The sequence below is a fragment of the Equus quagga genome, chromosome 12, assembly GCF_021613505.1.
Source record: "Equus quagga isolate Etosha38 chromosome 12, UCLA_HA_Equagga_1.0, whole genome shotgun sequence".
In the NCBI taxonomy this organism is placed as follows: Eukaryota; Metazoa; Chordata; class Mammalia; order Perissodactyla; family Equidae; genus Equus; species Equus quagga.
The window spans coordinates 11,469,444-11,494,133 of NC_060278.1; positions in this window are offsets into that span (position 1 = coordinate 11,469,444).

Below are 24,690 nucleotides of genomic sequence, written 5' to 3' on the forward strand. Positions count from 1 at the left end.
TGACTGAACCAGGGCCAAACATCCAACTCCACCAAGCTTTCTAGGCTGGTCAGCTGGGGCCTGGCAAGAAAGCTCTGTCAAGGAGAGAGCTCCACACAGACATGATTGACGGGCCTCCCTGGATCCCTTTCTTAAGCAGTTTATATGTGACACATACAGAGGGAATCAGCACCAGAGTAGGCAAAGCCAGTGGGGAGACACACACAGAGAACACAACGAAAGGGAATCACACCATAGAGAGAAGTTAGCTGTTAGCTACAGGAGCAGCAAAAGAGATGGTGACTGATACCCTGGGTGTGGAGCACCCAAGCAATGGTGTCCAGGGCGGGGTTTGCAAGATGACCCACTGTGGCATTAGAAGAAAATATTAGAACTCCTTATTTACATTTATTTCTTTACTCATTGTTTCTTCTTTGTTATTATTTGTGAACACCTAAAAATACATTTATTGAGGGGAGCATACCCCAATTTTTTCACTGTTGAATGATCAAAAACGTTTGGAGGACACTGCAGAAACGTATACAAAGCAGTAGAAACCAGCTTCTGCAGTGACAGCCCCTGGAGTTCTGTTCCTGTTCACCGTGAGACTCAGACCTGGGGCTGCTCTCTGTGCCTTCTTCTCTCCCTCTACTTCCTTACAGTGAAGCCCCACTAACGAGGTACCCCAAGTGTGTCTCCAGAAACGGCCTGATCTGTGGCCAGTGACCAATTTGGTCTATGCTGTCATGAGGACAACAGCCATATAAGTCAAGAGGCTGAGGAGAGGGGAGACCAAAGCCATAAGCCTCAGAGGGAAACTCAGACAGTCACAGAGAGAATGTGCGAGCTGTCCCCAGGCACTGTCAAGGATAGGGGGAATCTGGAATTGAGGCTAGCATTAAAAATTGTGCCTTTTCTGTGACTTGCTCTCTTTTGTATGTACGCCTCCAAGCTGGTTAACTTAACTTGAGTGTTTTAAATTGAACATCTAGTTAACTACACAGCGGAACTCCCTAGGGACCATTTAACGTTAAACATTTAAAAAACATAAAGAAGTTTCAAGGGGAGGACACTAAAAATAATGAAACTTGCACAGACTTTCATTAAGTTTCCTACCTACTCTACAGGTCTGGTAGGTGGAAAATTTTTCCAGTAGAGAAAAAAAAATAGAAAAAGCTGTGATAAGAAACGACGAGAAATCCGCTAAGAAATGAAAAGTGAAGAAATTTCCAAACCAAAATATTGAAAGGATTGTAATGGTTTTATTCCATATCACCAAGCAAAAATGAAACAATTATAAATATGGTGTAACCAATGGTATTTTATATCAATTATGTTCTAAAGTCCGTAATTATTGCTGCCGATGGTAGAACTCATGAGCGCGATAGAACAGATCGGTGAGTGATTGGTCATCCTTTCCATATTCTATACATGTGAAAACTTAGGTATGCTTCCTCATAAATGATTTTTCTTGCAAAAGGAGAAAATGTTTTCATAAATAATTTCAACAGTATTCTTTGGCCTGTGGAGAACTTCTCTCTATTGATTCCATTTATCCCAACTAAAAAAGTCTTGAGATGTTAACGTACTGTCAGTTGCTATTATGATACCATTCATGATACCTTTGCTCCAAAAGACCCACCCAACCTCCAAAAGCTTGGTCAGCTTGCTACCCAGGACCTCTCAGCTCTGGTTATGTGTCCATTTCTATTCAGCTGGGCTGTGGAGGAACACAAAGCAAAATTAATCATGGTCTCTGGGCAGAAGGAGCTTGCACGCTAGCAGTGGAGACAAAATACGCACATAAATGATTCTAATACAAGATCAAATATGCTATAGGCTGCAAAAATGACATAGACAAAATGTGAAAGGATGTCAGTAAGAGAGCGCCCCCTTCCAGGTGGGTATCAGGAGGTTTACAGAGAAAGGCACATTTGATCCAGGCATTAGTATGGCTTTTTGTCAGTGCCATCCAGTCTGACTCCTCGTGACCCTGTGGAGAGCAGAGCAGAACCCTGCCCAGTCTTCTTGTGCCATCCTCTCATCTTCCAGCGCTGTATCAGATAACGCTCTGCTGCTGTTCATAGGGTTTTCACAGCCAATTTTCTCAGAAGTGGGTGGCCAGGTCCTTCTTCCTGGTTTGTCTACTTTGGAAGCTCTGCTGAAACCTGTCCACCATGGGTGACCCTGCTGGCATTTGAAATACCAGTGGCAGAGCTTTCAGCATCATAGCAACACACAGCCACCACAGTGTGACACTTGACAGACAGGTGGTGTGGTTCCCTGACCCGGATATGAACCTGGGCCACAGCCATGAGAGTGCTGAATCTTAACCACCAGGCCTAGCTATTAGTATGACTTAGGAAGCCAAAAGGAGGCGAGGAGGGAGAGGAAGGGGAGGAGAGGTGGTAGGAGCTGGGGAGGGGGAAAAGGGGATAGGGAGAAGGAGGACCCAAAACAATCCTACCTTCTAAGGCAAAGAATGGAAGAACTTGGAGTCCAGCTAGGGGAACGTGAGTGATGGGATGGAGTTATCTCCAAGGTAATTAGAGATGGGTAAAGGAGTAAGGCATAAAGAAGGATGGGTTGGTTGGTTGGGTAAAAAGTTCTGGGTAGAGCTGAGCTTCTCTTACCTTTGTCCATTTTCTTCTTCCATCCTTGTTTGTCCTCATCCACTTTAGGGCACCCAAGAACTACTGGTTTTATTTATTTGTTCATTTACCTGACTCTCTTCTTGGACTTGGAGATCCCAGAAGGCAGGGCTGGTGTTGTTTTCCTCTTTGTAGCCACAAAACCCAACAGGAAGCTTGGCACATACACGTCTGTGAAATGTATGAATGAATGCCACGCTGTAGGAACCATCTCTGTATAGTGGTCATCTGGCTATGTTCAAGGTTTTCCTGTTAGTGACCATGTCTAACCATTAACAAAGGAGTGAAACAGGACAGTGGCTCAGTTAATAATAGCACTTTCCTCACAGTGTTGTTGGGAGGGTTAAAAAAGCTAATGTGTGCTAGACCCTTAGCACATTGCCTTGGGCATAATAAGTCCTTCATTTATATGTTACCTTATTATTTAACATTAAATACAGCTTGTCATGGACTCTTGGAAGGCTGCTGAAGATGTCAGCATGATATTGGATTTATGTTCAAGGCATAGAGACTGGTAACAACTCTCTATTTTGGAATCTAAAATGATACCAACATGACTCTTTCCTGTGGGTGTATTTTTTAAAATTTTTTATTTTGACATGGCATACAGAAAAATGCAAAAATACTCAAATAAACAAGGTTATATATGATTATGTAGTAAATATGCTTATAACCAAAATCCAAGATACAAAATGGAATCTTGGTCACTCCTCTGAAGCCCCCACTGTGTCTCCTCCTAATAGAAGCCCTTTTTCTCTCTCTAGAGGTAACCACTGCTCTGATGCTTATGATGGTCCTGTCCTAGCTCCTCTGGCTTTTCTTTATACGTTTATCCCCTGTGGAGTATGGTTTCTCTTATTTTTCAATCTTATATCAATTAAAAATATACTGTGTGTATTCTTACGTTCCTTGTTTCTTTTGATCAATATTGTATTTGCAAGATCTGTTAAAAAAAAAAAAAAAAAAAAGCTCAAAGCTCAGCCTGGCCCTGTGGCCGAGTGGTTAAGTTCACATGCTCTGCTGCAGGCGGCCCAGTGTTTCACTGGTTCGAATCCTGGGTGCAGACATGGCACTGCTCATCAAATCACGCTGAGGCAGCATCCCACATGCCACAACTAGAAGGACCCACAATGAAGAATATACAACTATGTACCAGGGGACTTTGGGGAGAAACAGGAAAAAATAAAATCTTTAAAAAAGAAAAAGCTCTATTCCTCTTTTTACATTCTTGTGAGGCTTTCAATGTGCTAATGTATGTATGACAATTTATTCATCCACTTAATGTTTATGGCCATTTTACTGTTATTGGATGTTTGCTTCACTTACAGTTTAAGACTATTATCAAAATTCTGCTTAGAACATTCTTATACATGTCTCCAGATACGCAAATGCGTGCATTTCTCTAGAGATATTCCCAGGACTAGGACTGCTGTATCATAAGATGTGTAGCTCAAATTTTATTAGAAAATGTGGACTGTTTTCCAAGGTAATTGGACTAATTTCCACTCCCACCAACAGTGTATGGGAGCTCTCATTACCTCACATCCCAGCCAACACTTGCTCCTAGCAGATTTTTAATTTTGCCACTCTGGTGTGTGTACTGGGATCTCAATAAGATTTTAGCTTGTACTTTCTGATTATTAATGAACTTGAGCATCTAAGTATATTCTCACTAGTGTTTGGATTTCCTTTTCATGACCTGCTTATTCAAGTCTTTTGCTCATTTTTTAATTGGGTTGTCTGTCTTTTTCTAATTGACTTGTGAATACAAGTTCTTTGTTGACTATGTGTTGCAGATATCATCTCATTTTGTGGCTTGTATTTTCACACTCTTTGTGGTTTCTTTTCATGAGTTTAATTACTTAATTTTAACATCATTACAATCTTTTCATTTCCTGTCATATTTTTAAACCCTGCCCAATGTCACCAAGAAATTTATAGTCATATAAACACTTTAAAATTTTTATTTTCACATTTAAATTCATAACCCACTTGGAGTTGATTCTTGTGTATGGTGTGAGGAAGGGGTTCAGTATCATTCTTTTCCCACCTAGGTGACTAGTTATCCTAGCACCATTTAATGAGAAGACCACCATTTCCCTAACTCTTCTAGATTACCTGCTTTGTCACAAATCATATCAATATATGAATGAGTCTTTGTGGGGTATCTCTATTCTTTTCCATGAGTGTGTTTATTTGCAATGATACTACACAGTCATGTTTGATACAGCTCCACAATAAATCTTGATATTTGGCAGAACAAATCTCTCCTTATCACTCTACTTCAAGTGTGTCTTGAATATTCTTGGGATTTTCCTGTGTTTTTTATAAATTTTAATATCAGCCTGTCAATACAAAAATTACTCTATTGGGATTCTTATTGGGATTGCATTAAATATGTAGATTGATTTGGGGAAAATTTAAATCCTTAGTATATTGACTCTTTCAATCCATGGACATGGCACATCACTCCATTTATTTAGATCTTCCTTAATTTCTCCCAATAAACTTTTATAATTTTCCTTGTAGAGTACTTGTACATTTTTTGCTAGATTTTTCGCTAATGTGAAAGTCTGGGTTTCTTTTACTGTGAGTTATCAAATCAGTTATAATATTTTCCATTTATTGGGAGCCTGCTTTTTTTCAACTATCATATTAGCCATTTGAAACATACTATGTGTTTTAGTCCTCACAACAACCTTGTTAGGTACTCCTATAATTATGCCCATTTTACTTATGAACATACAGTTGCTCAAAAGGGTTAAATATTTCACCCAAATTCTCACAGTTAATTAGTAGCCAAGCCAGAATTTGGATCCAAGCCTATCTGGTTCCCAAATGAGGCTATGCTACCTCAGTGGGAGACATGTCCCAAGGGAAAAGAATGCATGTCAGCTACACTGTGGTGGGGACGAGGCAGGAAAGATTGGGGATGTGGGGCACTGGCCAGGTTGGGGGGAAGGCGTGGCAGGATCCCAAGAACTCAGGAAACTGAAGTGAGATGTTGAGGTGAGCAATGATGGAGGATCACGTAAGGCAGGGAGGTGCTGAAGGCCATCATCCCTCAAATTACCATTTTTCTTAAGGCAAAGAGAAGTCTGTCAAAGAGCTTGGGAGGCCTTGGGTTTGCTTTAGGGGCATCGCCCCTGGACATACAGAGGTCATAATGGTAGTTTACCTTATTCACTTGCTATTTTAAAGCTCAGTTTTATTACCCAATTTTCCAGTCTCTTTCAACTGGTACCTTCTATTCAGATTTTAATCTTGGCACATTTCCCCTAATGCTTATGGCTGTTTACTTGAGCTAGTTTTGAAGCTATTTTTGGGAGAACTTATCTATATTGAGTACACAGGACATATGAGAACATGTTTCTCAAAAAGAAGATTTTATGAACAAAAATTCTTTGAGATCGTTTCTAACCATCAATCTGCATTTTTAAATATATAGTTAAAAGTGCAACTGGCCAAGAACTCTAAGAAACAGGATAACAGTACAGATGGTCCAGGATTCTTAATGTCTGCCACTAGACTTCAAAATGATGCTGTTTAATAGCGTTGATCTGCCTGCCTCTTGAATTCTTCGGAAAATGCATGTTGCGTTGTAGTTGATTTTGAAGAGAGATAGCTGTGCAAGGTGAGCAGCCATTAAATGCAGCTTTGGAATAACTGGTCTCCCTCCATTGTTCGGTTCATAATAGCTGCTGTAGCTCAGACTGCTAAAATAGATCCAATTATGTAGAAAAATATTAAAGAAACAGCACGCATTTCCTCAGCTACCATAACTTGCCTAGAAAGAAAGCAAGGATTTTTTTTTCTTTTGGTCTATAACTGCACATAAATTAAAGGTCCAATAAAATAGAGAAATCTAGAAATAAAAATACAAAAGAAAGCCCTCACTTAGCGTGGGTTCAGAAAATACTGAAAACTACAAATGTTAAGGTATAATGGTATATCATAAAACTGTAAAAGTAGGAGGCTTGATTTGTTTTTTATTAATTCAAGCACTTTGACGTAATATTGAACACAATGTAAATGTTTCAAAAAATTGTAGTACACATTTACATACATATGCCTAGCACAAATACATAGAATTTTAAATAAAAATAAATTAATAAATAGATAAGTTCGTATATTTGCTGTGTATTTTATCTCAAAGTAAATGCATGTTGTCTGAGATAAAGGCTAATAAACAATAGAGTAAATCTGAGCACTAACGTGTTTTGTAAATTACTTAACTCTTTCAAAGTAAAGCAAGTTTTTTCCCTAATTTTGGTCAATTTTAGTATCTCCTTTTGTGTGCCATTTCTAATTTCACTTGTCAATTGTTATATTCCTATTTTAAGAAATTTGTTAGATTCTTTGATTGTCTTCTCCACAGCTCTTCAATTTTAAGCTAGCCTCACCTTACGATATTTTTAAAAAATACTTTAAAAGATAAATTATTGGAAAATTAGGAAGACGCTTTCTTAGAGAAATTATGCTGTCCATGGTTGATAGGTCCTCGGACCAGTTCATTAAAAAAGAAAAGAAAAGAAAAGAGCTATTTCTCACAAATTGTTGCTGGAATTGGCTCCAGTAATATCAGAGTCTATCTACCATTTCTTACGACTATATCATAGGAAATTCTGTTTCAAGCTGAGATGTAAGAAGTGAGTTTATTCCCACACTGCAGTAAGAGCTGTACCTCCTCTTCTTCTGCCCCTTCTCCCTTCTGAGGTTGACCAGTGCCGGGACCTTCTCCAACCCGTGACACTTACGGTGGTTTCTGTGGGCTGGTGTGGGAGCTCCAGCAGGCCAGGCTAATGATGGGACTGGTGGGAAATAAGGAAAATGAGTCAGGACCTTGGGTGGAAGTTTTGGGGAAAAGGTACAGAGTTTCAGGGTCAAGCTTCTGGGCCAAGCCTTTCTTTCCATATTGCGACTGAGGTCAGGTTTTCCCTTCCTCTGTCAATGTTTTATTTCTGATATTATTCACAAGTAGTCCACCACTCTCTTTTCCCTGCCGCTTCCTGTTGCCTCTGCGCAAGATGGCCTTTCTCCCCCAACAAGATCAATCCACCTGGTTCTCCCCTTTAGCCCTCAAGCAAACACACAAGCCCCTTGAGGAGTTCTAAGGGTTTTGACCACTGGTGGTGATTGGGCGACACCTAAGTGGTAAAGCGATTGTCTCCTATTTGTCCTCTATTTCTCCCTCAGAACATGTAAGGGAAGACCAATTCTGCGCATTTATGTCAACAATGAGTCTTATACACAAAGAACTAACCTAAGAGTTCTCGCATCTCATGGGGTCTGAAACAAAAGCTTTCAGGGGCCTTTTTTCACTGAAGGAGCTAATAACTTCCCCTTACATGAACATATGGAGGATGAATTAAGCTAATGTAAGTAAAAGTGGCTAGTACAGTGCTTGACACATAATCGGTCTTTGATAAATGATCATTTTTTCCCCCTTATGGGGACCTTTCAAAGTTTGGTCAAATGAGGGAAGCAGCTACTTTCACAAAGCCAACAACGACTTGGCAGGTTTAATTTGAAAATTAACATACAGTACGTATTCTGCAAATCCCGTTAACAGAGGTTGTCAAGCAGTGGGGCCACTGAATTAATTACACTTGACATCTTTAACAAGTAAGCACAGATGGCAATTTGTAGTCAATGGTAATCTCAGATCAAACTATTTTAGCATCAAGATTTGACTTATTATGAATTAATCTTCTCAGTTTTGAGTTTTCTTCTGTGCAGAAACGTTTGCTCATGAGTTCCTTGAACACAAATAAACCCCAAAAACTAAAGCATAATTTTTGCAGTTAACAACAGAACAAAAGTAAGCTAATTTTTGCCACAAAAGGTATTGTTTTAAGGATGCAGTTCAAAATATGGGAAAAATAATAATATAAATGATGCTGTCAAGTCATATTTTTCATGTCATTACTCTTTGTTTGATGTCGTCGCAGAAACCAAATGAAACTAACAGTTTCACAGGGAGTTCTCATGGGAATTAGAAATTCTGGTTTGTGTGCCTTCTGAGCACATCCATTTTTATTCAGTGGAAAATGGAAAACCACTTTGAGGGGGTATCATGAAAAAAGAGTGGGAATGGGGTGAGAGGGAAAGAGCAAAATGGAACAAACAAAGCCATTCATGTCAAGTCTTCTTGGGTTTATTGCCAGCTCCCCACTCACCAGCGCCATGATGGCGGGCCATTTAAACTCTGCCAATTGTAATGTCTCCATCTGTAAAAGGGGAACCACGTCTACATGATAGGCTATCATGAGGATTAGATAAAGCATCTATGTGCCTTAGCACAGCTTCTGGCACATGTAGGCGCTTTACTGGGGTTAGTTCCTTCCTCCCCTTTCCAAACCCCCTCCCTTTCCAGACAAAGAAATAGAGGCAGAATGACTAGAGTGTTTTAATGAGAAAATATTTGTATACTGTTTACTGTGTACCAGATACGTCCTAAATACTTTACTAAGAACTCATTTAATTTTTATAACAACCTGTTTTGTGAAAACCCTATTGTTATCTCTGAAAAGTGCTACTGTTCTCTGTCTTTTACAGATGAAGAAACTGAGGCACGGAGAGCTAACAGCTTGCCCAATGGACACAGCAGCTAAGTGATGGCGCCAGGCTCAAACCGTGGCCGTCTGGTTTGCACTTAAATTCTATGTATGCTGTCTTTTTTTTTTTTTTTTTTTTGAGGAAGATTAACCCTGAGCTAGCATCTGCCACCAGTCCTCCTCTTTTTGCTGAGGAAGACTGGCCCTGAGCTAACATCCTTGCCCATCTTCTTCTACTTTATATGTGGGACCCCTACCACAGCATGGCCTTCTGAGCGGTGTCATGTCCACACCCGGGATCCAAACCGGGGAACCCCGGGCCGCCAAAGTGGAACATGTGCACTTAACTGCTGTGCCACTGGGCCGCCCCCGTATGCTGTCTTTTTTTGTAACAGAAGAAAAAGTTCAATAGCTTTCTTTGTTGCCAGGATTTCATTACCAAGGGTGAAATAGAATATAAAAGATATCAAAGTGATGTTCATAGACAAAAATATTATTAAAAATAAAATAATGTTAAATATGCACAAAAACTCTTGTGCCTTAAGGGATCTGTGGGGCAAAGGGACAAGGTGAGGTAGGGGGATGAAAGAGAAGAGAGATCGTCACGGTGGTGGAGGCGCGGGGTAGCAGGGCTACAGAGAAAGATCGCAAGGCCAAGGCTGAGACATCATTTACCAAACTCATCACAACCAGAACAGAGCTTTCTCACCTTCAAGTGAGTAGAAGTTGTGGATATGGAGGAGCTTGTCCTCAATTTGTAGAAAACCACCGTTGCCACTGGGTGCCCTCCATCGCTGCTTCTCCTGAGTCATGGCGGTTTCTTTCAAATAAAACATTCTGTCCTAATAGAACTCTGGTTCTCTAGGTTCATTCATTGAGTTACCACTGTGTTGGAAAAGAAAACTGAAGAATTTTATAGTGGAAGCTCTGCTGCATGTCCTGGTGCCCCTTCAAGACAAAAGACTTTCCCCCACCTGCCGGGCATCCTGCTGGCAGAGCCCCCTCAGCTAGCAGGCCCCTTCAGGAATTGCCTCAGCTGAAGAGCCACCTCACCTTTCAGGGGAGAGCAATCCAACGACTGGCCAACACAGAGTATAAAGGGACAGTCCCCTGGCTCCCACTAGGACAACACTGAAGGACCATCCCAGCATCAGGGCTTCCCATGGGGTTGGCTGAGGTCTTTGTTGACACTGCATCTCGGCCCAGCTTCCCCATCTGCCCAGTCCTGTTGCCGTCCCCTCCCTTCCGCAGGGATTGATCCCAAGGGCACTAACAAGACTCCTGAAAACTACTCTCCATCTTGGAGTCTGTTCCCCAAGAAACCCAACTTGCGACACATTTCTTTCATGTACTGTTGTGATGTATGTGTCTATCCATCTATCTTTGCCTGGTGATTCCAGGAATCTTAACTTCAGCAGGTTTCTAGTCTCTCCCTTCTATACCGCCTGGATGCCCTTGGGGTGACTGGTTAACCTGGCCATGTAGAAATGACAGCAGAAACAACCCCCAGCTTGGAGCACACTTTGCAGCCCTCACTGATAGAGATATTTAACGGTGTCTCTGTTCTCTTGAAGACACAGACATGTTATCATAGTCATTACTGTCTCTGGGCTGGAGATTTCCCTCAATGCTAAAAAATCCTTAGTAAAATATTTTCACTGGAAAGAAAGCTAGTATTATTCCTGAGCAATACTAGGAACTGTAGGAATAAGCTTGTGAAAAAATACATGTTTTTCTAGTTAATTCGTTGCTGTGTGTGTGTGATTTGTTGTAAGTGGCAATGTGCGGCCCAGCCTTGACAAGCATATCTCTGAAACAAGGCTGACCAAATTTCAGGCCCGCACATTTTTGCGAGTTCAGTGATGAAATGGAGGGCTGCTATTTTAAGAAGTGATTAAGAGCAGCTTTTTTTAGACCCAAAATTTAATGGAGATTTTTCTTTCTTTTGTCAATTGTTCTCTGACAAGCGACTTCATTTCCAAGTACATTAGGCTGAATGAGATTCCAAGAGGCCTGTGAATATCCTTCCAGACTCCATCTCAACAAGGGGGACAGCGTACTGGCTCAGATTAGAAAGCCGTCTACAGAGGTGGCCCGTCACAAGCCTGCTGGTGAGACGGAAATCTGGGCAAGGTCCTACGAGGAAGCTGGCGAGAGGCCATGGACCAAGAATTCAAGCATGCGAAATCGGGGTCCATCTTCCTCCAAGGACAGCTGAAAGACACGGAATCGCTTTTAGAATTCAGGCTGTTGATCTATTGACAGTCCAGCCTTCCTATACTTTGCCCTGTCATCTTTGCCTTCGGGAAGCTTGTTATCTAAGCAAGAGCACTAATGAAAACTGACGCAGCACCTTTTCTGGATCAGGCTTGGCCGGCGTTAAAGGGCCGCGGTCTCATTGGAATCGTTCCTACCAAGGCTAGAACAAGAGGGTGTGGAAAAGCATATGGGACGTGAAATGCAATATGCATATTCAAAACAAATATAATGCAATAGATGGTGTCATATTTAAGTTCTTTTCTGTTCTAAAGAAATCAGCACATAGGAACTGACCTTAAGACTGATTATATGATACTCGAAAGTAGTATTTTTCCGTTTAAAAAAAGGGTATATGTGAGGTACTTTGGGAAAAACTCTGATGCGCCAAATTTCTTATAAAAATAAACAAGAGGATGATTACCTAGTTTTCACAGGCCTGTTCCCCTCATTTGCATTTGGTGAGGGGACAGGAGTGGACACAGAGTCCCCTGTCCAATGGCAGAGAGTGCCATCCAGGGGTGGGGGTGGGGTGGAGCTGACAGCTGATGCAAATCACATGCCAGGCTGTTGGAAGGTGGCCGAGGGCTGATGGTGTGCATATCAATACAAATTTGCCCCTGCTGACAGACCCAAAAATTTCCTTCATAGGCTTGAACCTGCAAGAACACTGGCTTCAGGCATTGGCATTCTCAAAATCTCTCTGGTAGAAGACTCCATATTTGAAAAGCTTAAACTCATCTCTTTCTTTCCATTTTCACAGTCCAGCATTTCCCAAAGGGTGGTCTGTGGGATGTCAAAAGGTACTACTCAGGGGCCAGCCCGGTGGCATAGTGGTTGAGTGTACCTACTTCTCTTCAGTGGCTCAGGGTTTGTGGTTTCAGATCCCAGGCATGGATCTACATACTGCTCATCAAGCCATACGGTGGTGGTGACCCACATACAAAACAGAGGAAGATTGGCACAGATGTTAGCTCAGGGCCAATCTTCCTCACCAAAAACAAAAACAAAAACCCAAGTATTACTCAATAAAATCTTCCATGGTTAAGTACATTTGAGAAACAATGGGCTTAAGGAAAGTACAGATTTCCTGTTGCAGAGGGCCTCAGATTCTACAACATACTAATGTGTGTTGTAACTCTCCAAGCGAGAAATAAAGTATGCGTTGTCTCCCAAATTTATTTAACCATTTAACTTCTTTTTTTTCCAGGGAACAACTTGTGGCGTTAGTATCTCTAGGACTATATTTTGGGAAATCTTATTAAAAAATCTTACAGTTGTTTCCTAAGCTGCTTATTTTCCATCCATATTTAAAAATTCTTGGTTCATACATGTCATATTGGTATTCTTTTTTGGACAGCATGTTGGCAAATTTTAAATAAATCTAATAAATATACTGTACATTCTGACTCTTAACTAACCTAGCATTTAGAAAAAGAACAACTTTGTGTGCTCAAAGGCAATGCCCTTTTAGAGTTTCTGGAAATTTCAATACAAGTTGCAAATTAGGTAATAGGCAGTATTCACCTAGTTTGACAGCTTTGAGTCAAAGACACCCATTTAGACAGCAAATTAGTTAATTCTTCCTAAGATTCCATCACTATGATGGAAAGAAATGCCCATGTTGCTTGCTTTCTCGGAGCCAAAGCACACTCGATTTGATGAAGCATCTTCTGATCTGCAGCTTCTGATAATGCCTATCAACTGCCAGCAGCAACTTTGATACCCTGTTGAAGGGAGAGTGAAGCAGCTTTCACTTGAAAAGGATCAGAAACAACTACAAAATCGAATGAGATGCTACTGACATGGCAGAAAGCTGTGCGTGAAGAAGAGAATATCAGGAACGGGCATTAATCAACCCACAAAGCCCGCAAGACTCTCCCTAAACACATGTAGTCAAATCAAACAGAAATACAGCTTCAAACAAGAAAACAGCTAGCTTGCAGAAATTATTTGGCCAATCTCTGTGCCATAATTTCTAAACCCCTAAAATGAGAGTGGTAGGGGCAGGCCTGGTGGTGCAGCAAGGTGCGCACGTTCCGCTTCAGCAGTCCAGGGTTCCCTGGTTTGGATCACGGGTGTGGACATGACACCGCTTGCCAAAGCCATGCTGTAGTAGGCGTCGCATATATAAAGTAGAGGAAGATGGGCATGGATGTTAGCTCAGGGCCAGTCTTCCTCAGCATAAAGAGGAGGACTGGCAGCAGTTAGCTCAGGGCTAATCTTCCTCAAAAAAAAAAAAAAAAAAAGAGAGCGATAACACCGACACTGAGCAGGCTTGTTATAAAAATTAAAGATGATATATGTAAAGTACCACCCATAGTGCTTGGTACATAATAAATAGTATTTTTATTATTACTGGAACATAAAAGGTGAGTGACAGAAATGTCATCAAAATTCTAGTAGCTTGCTAAAACTGTCAACAATCTTAAGACTTCCTCAGGATGTTAATAAGTAGGAAGCGCTAGGAACTAGTCAATGAAAACACAGACATCATCAAAGTAGAGAAATGGAGGAGGTAAATTACAGATGGAATTTTAATCCAAGAATCAGTGAGATTATTTTTTTTCCAGGGAGGACTCTAAGTTTTTGCTGTCGCTTGTGCTGTCCTCATCACGGCTGACAATTGTTAAAGTTTCCCCGAGAGACTGATGACTTGGTATAGAGAGATCCACCTACTAGTAAAAAGAGCAAATTTGGGAAGGTTTGTCCCTGAATCACAAATTGTCTAATGCAAATTGCCTATGAGGAAGTCAGCAAGAAAATCTCAGCCCAGAACATCAAAGAGAGAATCTTGGTTTCAGACCCCCCAAGAGGGATGACACAGAAATCAATTCTGAGGGGCGCTGGCTGGTTGCCTTGTCTTCTGTCTTCTTTATACCCTGTCCTTAACCGACCATCCTCACAAATAAGGCATTAGACTCGGCCCCACATAGAACGTATTCAGCTACTTAAGGAGAACACCTCTCTTAGTTCCTGCTGCCATGAAGTTTCTTGTGTTTTTCACCCTTAAGGCAGACAGGATATTGGGTTGAAAAAAATAAAAACCATTATTTGCGTCACACTTCACGCAAAAATTCCCATTTTTATTCTCAGGGTTTCTCTTTCTGTACAAAAGCATAGAGTTTTGCTAGATTCAGGTGAGGATCATTTTTCTTCAGTGGAACATTTATACTAATCCTCGGCCACTCATGTATTTCACGATCCACTTGCTGGACAGCACATTCTTGTGACTGTAAAATATTCTGTCCCCTTGGGACACCAGTTGTCTCCAAACCAGAAGACTTGACCTTCATTTCAGCAGGAAACTGGAAAGAATGTCATTTTCTTTTCATCTTTAAACAATGTGACATCTTGTTCTGTGTTGGCTATGGCTCCAGCCCATCCCACACCCCTCAAAATCACTCACTCTTGAAAATATTGCCATAGACCTTTTCCTTTTCTTTCTAAAAATTGGTAGTGGATAATAATGCTGGAATATTGCCAAATTCCTTCTAGAAATAGTATATTGATTTTTAAGAATTGAAGAGGGCTCAGTCCTAACCCAACAGTCCCGGATGATGAAGAATGCCTCTCTGGAAAGCAAGCGCACTCCAGCCGCTCTGGGTCTGTCAGGAATGAGCCTGATAACAGAAGAACAGAACTGAAGATGACACATTCTCATTAGGGCGGCTGAAACAAAAGCACATATGGATCTTTCTGAATCATTGCACACACACTGCTTGATAAATTATAGTCTCCTTTTCAGAGGCTCCGTCTCAGAATGTCTTAGCAGGTAATACCGTCCTTAGCTCTGAGTTGCTACTTTTCACCTCCCATAAATGGGCTCAATGGGCAGGTGGGAAGGGACCAGGAAAAGGTAACTGTCAGCTACTGACAAGTTTGTCCTCAACAAGGCTTAGCTAAGTGAACCCCAACATCACACCTGAAGACGTTGGTGCCTTTTCCAGAACTATTGTTCTCCATGAAAGAACAGGAATTCAAGCAATGTTGAAAGGGTTGGAAAGAGTGACATTAATCTCTTTCTTGAAACTACACTTCTTTGACTCTGTTCCCTGTGAGTTGTTAGTACTACATCATTCTCCCTCGGCGTTTGATTTGACAAGGAAAGTCTCCTGAGAGAAATCAGGTGAGAGGGAGCAGGTCAGACTCGAGAAAGGCCATCTCCACAAATGAATGCTCCTGTGCTGTGTGACAGGGGCTCAAGTTGACTTAGATCTCTCCAAATCTCAGAAGGAGCCTGTGTCAGGCAGGATCTTAGTGGTTCGCGACAGGAACCCACTCTGAATGATTGAAGCAGAAAAAGAACATGCTGGAAGGCCACTGAGTAGCTCCCAAAATCGGCCAGCAAGGCCAGGGAACCAGGACCAGAAGAGTGTGTGGGTCCCTCTGCAGCTGCTACTCCACCGCCCCAGCTCTGGACACTGAGCACGGCCGATGCCACCACAGCCCTTGGGAACTGGAGCCTCCCTGCTTCTGCATGTCCCTCCCTCCCAACGCAGAGTTCTAATGAGAGTGTGTGATTGGTCAAGCCCAGTCATCTTCTCACACTTTGCTGGCGGGGGTGGGGTGGGGACAAGTACCTGGCTTTTTTTAGCTTCTTTTGTGGGAAGCAAGTGATTTTGGATGTTCAACAGAATCTCTCAAAAAGAAAAGAAGGAAGGGAAGAAGGGAGGGAGGAATCTGGACAGATGTTCACTCATTTGAGAACATCTCGAAAATTCTGGCAAAATACAGCATAAACCAGTTTCCACAGGAAAGGGTCGCTGCTCTCTCTCTATCAGCCTCAACCCCCTCAAATTTTGCCTGGCCCTCACTAAGCAAACATAGTTTGAAAAAACCCACTGGTAATTCTGATATAAGAGCCCACCCCACTCTTCCAGCTCCTCAGGGAACAGCTGCCCTATACATTATCCGAATTCTTTGCCGTGTCAACGTTTTCCGTTGCCTTTTTTCTAAGCTGAAGGTTATTTTAAAATAAAAATGTCTGAACAGTTTAAGAAGAAAGAGAAAAAAGATAAAAGCCATTTGTGATTTTTGAAGAGCAATAATGAAAGTACCCTCAAACCCCCATTTTTCTTTCATACAAAAAAAAATGCCTCTAACAGTCTTGATTTCTCATTTCTCAGAACAGCTTTTAATTTTGTTTTTCTTCTCATTGGCATACTTTAACGGGAGCCCTACCGGAAAAGTCAACAAAAACAAGGCTAAAAATATTTTTTAGAATCATGACACAGAAAATTTTACTGTTTTTTAAAATAGTAGAATAGATACTATTCTGGTTATAGAATCTACAGAGAGGAAAATAATCTTAGAAAAACAAACTAGGAAATATCTCCTTGGTCCTTTTTTATGTAGATGCCACTGCCAAATCCTCTGAGAAATGGAATCCCAGCTGGTCTTGCTTCCAGATGGATGATAAACTATGCAACCCTTGAAATTCCCTTTAGTGAGCCTCAGACACGAGTTGTTAACTAACATAACACATGGCCAGGCACCCCCTGCCGCAGAAAGTTGGGCAAATTCCAGAGGATTCATCCTCGACCCTTCCCCTTTGACGGTGGCAAAAAGAAAGCTCGTTTGAATTATTTGCTTTCCTTTACTTGTGGAGATCTGTTAGAAGGAATTACTTTATAATCCCAGAATAAATATGAAAATTTTGCTTTGTCAGTAGTGTTTTGGTTTTTTGGAGGGAGAACCTATTCAAGTCTCACAATTAAACACTGAGGTGAAAATGGGAGGAGTTACGTTGTTAGGATTATCTTTGCAGTAGTCAAGTAAGGAAGTTTTATATGAGTCGTACATTTTGTGATGGTTATGTTGATTATTGATGCTAAGAATAAGCAATCCAGTTAGTCTTGTGAGTTGTTCTAATGCAGGTGTAACAGTTGGTACTACACCTGTCGGTGAAGTCTACCTGGTCCAGGTAGACTTTAGTAATAACTGAAGAGAGTCTTCAAATTTGAAACTGTATAAAAACAAATAAGTTTTGTTGACAATCATTAAACCTAATTATTTTACCATAAATATAGACAGCCAGTTACACATAATTTAAGTTAAAGTCCAGCCTGGGTGTGGGATTATCTACCCATTTGTTCTCTGTGGTGAAGACCTTGGCCAAGAACATGTCCAGAGTTGTGTCCTCATTACACGTATCTCATTTTCTATTCCCACTTCTCCATCTTCACCTCTCATTCTTTAATCACGTGCTCCTCACTGGTGAGTGCTGGTTTGGTGGCTTTCTAGCACTGTCACTAATATGTCATTGCAAAGAGTTTGTCTCATCATCTGCAACAGCCCAAAGTTTAGCTCTTAGCATACAATCTTTTGTCTTGGGAATTCTTGCTGTTACTAATGGTGGTTGTACCAATCTCTGCAGTGTAGAAACTGCAAACATTGTGGCTTTTCTCAAAATTTTCCAGCAGGAGAGCAATGTGGTGTATATTTAAGAGACCTCTGTCCAGATAAATTTTGACAGTTGCAACCTGGATGATCTTCCACAAGTTAAACAATCTTTTGGAGCCTCAGGAATGTGAAGTCTGTTACTGTGATTGGCACCCCATAAGCACTCACAGAATGTTCCAGAATGTCCCCTCATGGATAGGTGGGGACAGGGTAATGGAAATGCAAGGGCTCAGTTGAAAAATAAATATAGTCCAGTTGAACTGCTGCTGAAAGAATATTTCCTATTACCCCAAACCCTTTCTCCTAATGTTTTTCTGTCTCCACCCTAAATATCATCCTATGCAAAGGAATCCCTTGCTCCCGAGACTGGAGCTCAACGGACTCTATAAGAAAACATATTATTTTCTCTTTATTTATCAAATGAACAATTGGAATTTGAAAATTCAAATTTAATTAATTATAAATTATTCATTCAATAGCATTCATTATCTGGAAGGTTCTAGGTGGTTCCATATTGTCAGGTCACCCACAAATCACTGCAGTTCCTCCAAGTAACCTACTTGAAACCACAGGACATTACAGATGAAGGCCTAGCAGACCCGTTAAATGGATGATGCCACATTGCAGTCGTGCAGTTTTGTTGCAGAGAGCAAGCTGAAGTGCATCCCGGACCTTAGTAAAAGATCTATTTCTAAAACACTGATGAGTCTGTGTTTGAAAAAGAAGGGGGTGAAGAAAAGTGCATGTCAATGAAAAAGAGGATTATGTAAGGACATTTGGGGAAATGGAGAGTAAAGAACACTGTTAAAGTGCCTTTTTTGAAGCATAAAATTGGTGTCAAAACTACAGACAGGGAGTGGCATAGGAACCAAGGATGCATTTGAAGTGAGCGTGGGTCAAGCAGTCTCAAGGATGTTAGATATCGACAATAAATCTGTTGTCATTAAACAAGTAATTAAAAGGTGCTCATTTGGAGGAAGGTTTATGGCAGATGGAGACATTAAACTGATACCACCTCAACAGACTGTCCAGTCTCAGCATTCCTAAAATAACTGGTACAATGGGTTACTATACACCTTGTGACATGACACACTAGGAAGCACCGTGCACCACCTGTGAAGTAATCTTGCCTAAAAAATTCAACCTGAATCCAATCAATTTTCTAGACCTAAATTTCAGGTTCAGAAATATGGAGGAGAGAACAAGTTAGCTGACACGATGAGGAAGCAATTGGCCAACCCTGGAAAGTTAGACATTTTTTCATTTTAGATGAGGATAAATGACTGAGTTTCTCTAACAAACTAATGACAACAATAAAAGGGGGGGGGGAGGAGTGTGTGGTTATAAGATCAAAAAGACCTAACATATTCATTAAATGCAGCACGTGGACCTTGTGTGGAACCTGACAAAGAATAAGTCAACCATAAAAAGACACATTTGAGGCAATCAGGGAAATTCAAATATTGCCTGGGTTTAAATGAAATTAAAGAAATTCTTAATTCTATTATCTATAATAATAGTATGGTAGTTTTGTTTCTTTAAAAAAATGGAAGGAAAAGAGCTTGTTAGTTAGAAATGCGTACTGAAGCATTAGGTATGAAATGACACGATGTCTGGGATTTACTTTAAAATACTGCAGCAAAAAAGAGGTGGAGGGAATTAAGCATAGTTAGCCAAGTGTTGCTAATTGCTGCAGTTGGGTACATGTAGGTTTATTAGACTTTACTCTCTATCTTTGACTATTTGAAAATTTCCATAATAAAAACTGTAAAAAAAGTTCGCTTTCCCAATTATCTGTATATTACAAATTTGCTTAAAGCTTTTAAAATTCCATTTATTTATAACATACTAGGAGCCATATTAAAGCTACGTCGTAGTCAGTTTGGGCTGCTATAATAAAAATACCACAAACTGGGTGGCTTGTAAACAACAAACATTTATTTCTTCCAGTCCTGCTGGGTGGGAAGTCCAAGATCACCGTCTCAGCAGATTGGGTATCTAGTGGGAGCCACTTTCTGGTTCACAGATGGCTGTCTTCTCTGTGTGTCCTCACAAAGTGGAAGGAGTGAAGGGTCTCTCTGGGGTCTCGTTTATAAGGGCACTAATCCCACCCTCACAACCTAAGCATCTCCCACAGGCCCCACCTCCTAATACCATCTCCTTGAGGGTTAAGTTGCAACATATGAATTTTGAGGAGACACAAATATTTAGCCCAACCAAGCTAAAAAGTGGAAATTTTCCCTAACTGTGGGATCTCACGGTCTAACTTTGGAGACAGAAAAGTTGTCAGGATCTGGTAGTTCCTTGGGCATAACTGATATATGCATAGATTTTCAGCATCTCACGAAAAGAATACATATAATCAGTCTCCCTTGAAATGACAGAGTGAACCTTTATAATCCCCTCATGATAAATGTACTCATTGTGTCCTGGAGACTTTTCTAGAAGATAGAGTGGCCCTGGCAAAAACTGGCTGGTTTTGTTACCAACATGCTGTGATAAATTGGTAGCACTGATTTAATCAGATACCAAAAAACATGTATATATCTTTGAAAAGGAAGTATTTCCAACACTGTCTGTCTCAGTATTATCCCCAGATACCAGTGAAAGATGAGACTCAACTGTAGCACTCAGTTTAATATGTTAAATGTTTAAAGGATTTAAAAGTCTAAGGAGAAAAAGTAATCCCTGTCAAATGATAGGACTAGAGTCGTGTGTCACTTAAAGACAGGGAAACCTTCTGAGAAATGCGCCCTTAGGCGATTTCGTCATTGTGCAAACATCATAGAGTGCACTGAAGGGGAACAGAATATGCCACCCCGAAATGTGCCTCTTTAACGTGAGGCTTATTTTAGGCTGATTATTCTTAAGAAACAAAAGACTCAGAAAGTTTTTCTTGTTACCTCCCCCTTAACTGCCTAAAAGAATTCACATAAAAAAACCTGACTCGGGAAGCGAGCTAGCACCTTAGCATCACATGAACTCGGTGGCAGACAGACAGGAACCAAGAAAAGCCAGTTTCTTGGACTCCCCTCTGTGTTCTTCTGTGTCTCTGTGGCCACACAAACACTTGTTTTCCAAACATTTGCTCCTCTTCATCTACCTGTGCATGCCTTCCTTCCCTTTGAAGTCCCTGAATCTTTCCACCTCCAACATCTTCTTTTGTCTTTAGCTGAGGACGGTATTTAAGGTGAGGACTTTGGTTGTTTTGGCAAGTTACTCGATTTCCCTCGGATCCACCCATGTATACACATTAATAAACTTTTGTTTTTCTATTAATCCGTCTCATGTGAATTTAATTCTTAGACTGGCCAGAAGAACCTAGAAGGGTAGAGAAAAATTTCTTTCTCCCCTGCAGTACTTATACAAACCTAGGTGGTATCACCTACTACACACCTATATGGTACCAATCTTATGGAACCACTGTGTATATGCTGTCTGTCATTGACCAAAACGTCCTTATGTGGCACATGACTTTACCTGTGTCAGCTGGGCAGGGAACATGGAGAGAAAAAGGATTGCACATGCCTTTACAGTGAGGACATGGAATTGGTCAACTCCAGGATATTAGGGGACACATCTCTAACAAGGAACATTACCTTATGGGGCTAACAGGCTATGGGACGAGACCAACAGCAGAGGGATGTTCCAACTTGACATACAGTAGTCCTTTCTTATCCACAGGGGATCTGTTCCAAGACCCCCAGTGGATGTCTGAAACCGCAGATAGTGCCAAATCCTATATATACTATACTTTTTCCTAAATAAAGGATGAATGGGTAAATAGGGTATACAGTGTGGATACCCTGGACAAAGGGATGATTCATGTTCCAGGCGGGAAGACGTGCAATTTAAAACTTATGAATTGTTTATTTCTCGAATTTTCCATTTAATATTTTTGGAAGGTGGTTGATTGTAGTTGACTGAAAGCAAGGAAAGCAAAACTATGGATAAGGGGGAGCTGCTGTATAAATGAGGCTACCTTAAACAGGTATAAAATGGTGTTGACACTTACAAACAGAGTCAATGGACACAGGAATAAGATAGAAGCTATAAGCCTTAAATGCCCTCAATGGCTGCTTTAAATACACACAGTGGCAATGTTATTGGGAAGGACCTATGTAAATGCTCCCAAGGTCATTTTTAGTATCCATGGGGCTCTTCTTGCCTAACTCTCCGTCGAGTGGAAGAAGCCCTACCAAAGGCTCCACTTTAGGTACAAGTCTAATGACCTCATTTCTAGCTCATTATAAGCCAATATTAAGACCATCTATTAACTGGAAGTCCACTCTTGGTAGTCCTTAAATTTCAACACAGAGAAAGGAGATGCCACCATCCATAGCCCAAGCCACATCAGGAAATCCAAGTTATCACACAGTGAGTTTGTATCACTTAGAATGTCTAGCCTAATATTTTATACCTAGTACAGACACTGTATTTTTTAGAAAGAAAGAATGAATTTTCATAAAAAGTTTTTTTTCCTCTTGACAACACATCCTAGCCTGTTCCTACTTCTCATGTAGGAATCACCCTAGTTTTTGCTTTCAGTCAGTCAAACAACCCTATAAAAGCATTGGGCCACAGTCGTCCTATAGTTCATTATCAAGCATCTCCTGAGTTCTCACCACATTCAGAACTGTCTTAGGTTCCGGAAGGTTTGGATTCGACGAAGGAAAAAGTATATGCTCTGTCTCATGAGGACCTGGCAGTGCCTGTCCCTACAAATCTGAAAAACATCACATCTTGTCAAATGGTAACAGTATAGGCCTTGCTTTTAAATAGTTACCCTACAATGATAGATTTCCAAGCCATGTCTTCATTAAACCGATGTGGACATTCACTGGTGACATCTGTCACTTGGAATTTTTCCCTTAATAAAATTGATTGTGCACAAGTAACAAAGGCAATTGCTTCAGGACATCTGGCACATGAAAATGGCCCCTTTGAAATCTGGACGGTGAAGTGTTTTCATTAAAACGGGACCCTACCTGAGTTATATGCAAGTTTTGCTAGAGTGAAAGAATTTTTGCTCCATCTAAACACAGTTGGCTATATATACTTCATGGGGCACAAATGTTTCATGGGAGAATGAACCAATTACGCCTCTGAAGAGTAGTTGAATATTTATTCTGACATAGCTTCCACAGGACAACCAGAAACCGCATTTGAAGTAAATTCCTTAGTCTGTTCCAATAAGAGTAACTGTGTTGGAACTGTGCTCCCTGTTCTAAAAGGGGCAAATCCATTTGCTGCTGCAGAAAAGTCTCTGGATGGATCTAACCTATTCACTTTGTGGGTTTCGATGCTGCTGAGTAAGCCAATGATATTTCAAGTTGCTGCTGGTTTGGACACAGTCGAGAGAGCTCTGTGAAGTGTTTTCTCTTCAACAACTCAATCATGACTGCGAAAACACAATCAGTATCAGAGATGTGGAGTAGTAACTCGTCTTGACAGCAGTGAACTAATGAACATCCATCATTAGATTGTTCGCACATCTTTCACAATTGAATACCTGACTTTAAAAGGAATTGTCATACAGTCTTCAGCATTTCCGTAGCCTTCCTCTGGAGCAATCTGTAGTGTTTATCTGTAGTTTAAATGCAAAAAGAAAAGAAAAATCACTCTAATGTTTCACGCAAGGCTGCTTCTGGTACGAAATTAATAATGGCTGCAATTGGCAGAATGGTTCTCTCATGTTGTGTGGGCTAAATCTGACTAATTTAATTCCTTTGCAGTGATGCCTTAAAATATAGCGAAGAAACATTCAAAACACTCTGAACAAGGTACAACAATACAGCCCTTGTATTTACCAATCTCCTTCAGAAGATGCCCACCAAGATTATTCTTGGCTCAATGACGGGTTTGCTTTTCCCCATAAATCTAATGCTACTTTTCCAGATTCATCCATTTTCATTTTTGGTGAATTCTAATTGACTCCCACCGAGGCTTGGCAGACACCAAACTGATCATATGCCAGTTTAATTGACTACGGGAATATTTAACAAATTGTTCACTATTTCACTGTGCACCAAAGGGTAGCTATAACTATTCTTTTTTCCTGTCATAACCATTGCAGCCATACTGACACCCCTGTACATGATTTATTTTGTAGAATAATTTTCTGTGGAAGAAAAATCATAATGCTTCACCACCTCCATCTCTTCTACCACTGAAAAATACGATGAGATCAAAGATAGACTCCTGCTTATATGTGAAAAATAATGATTGCTAGCCTGTCAATTTGTAGAGCAGATTGTGACTCAATTCGATACAACACTGGTCACCTACAAAGATGTATTGCAATGAAATCATTGTGTGGTAATTCATCCCATCCTTCCAAAATAAGCATTTAATCAGCTTAGAAAAATGTAATAGATCTATTCATCAGATGTTTAATGAATGAGTTTTAAATAACACGGGATCGTAGAAAACATCTTTGGAACATTGGAATCCAAGCTTTTGTTTCTTTAAAAACAGATCCATTAGAGACAGAAAAATTGCATTTCACCATATTGTTTATAGACTCCGAAGATTTAACTTCCTGGTAATAATTTACAAAGCGATGAAATGAAAATATGCAAATTTCCAAGAAGCCCTCAACAGAAGAGGCTTTTCTTGTTTAGAAAAGTTTAGTCTCTGATGCTTTCAATTCAGTGGGTTAACACCGAGCACCGCAGACATCCCACGTTACAGTGTGAACTGTGAGTTATAGCTCTGGATTTGGGCAAATGCACAAACTGGAGGGACAGATGGGGGAGCAGCATGCACAGATCAGGGGACACCCCTCTTCAACAAGAATATGCTCTAATCAGAGCCAGGAAAATAATTCTTCTGCTGACCCA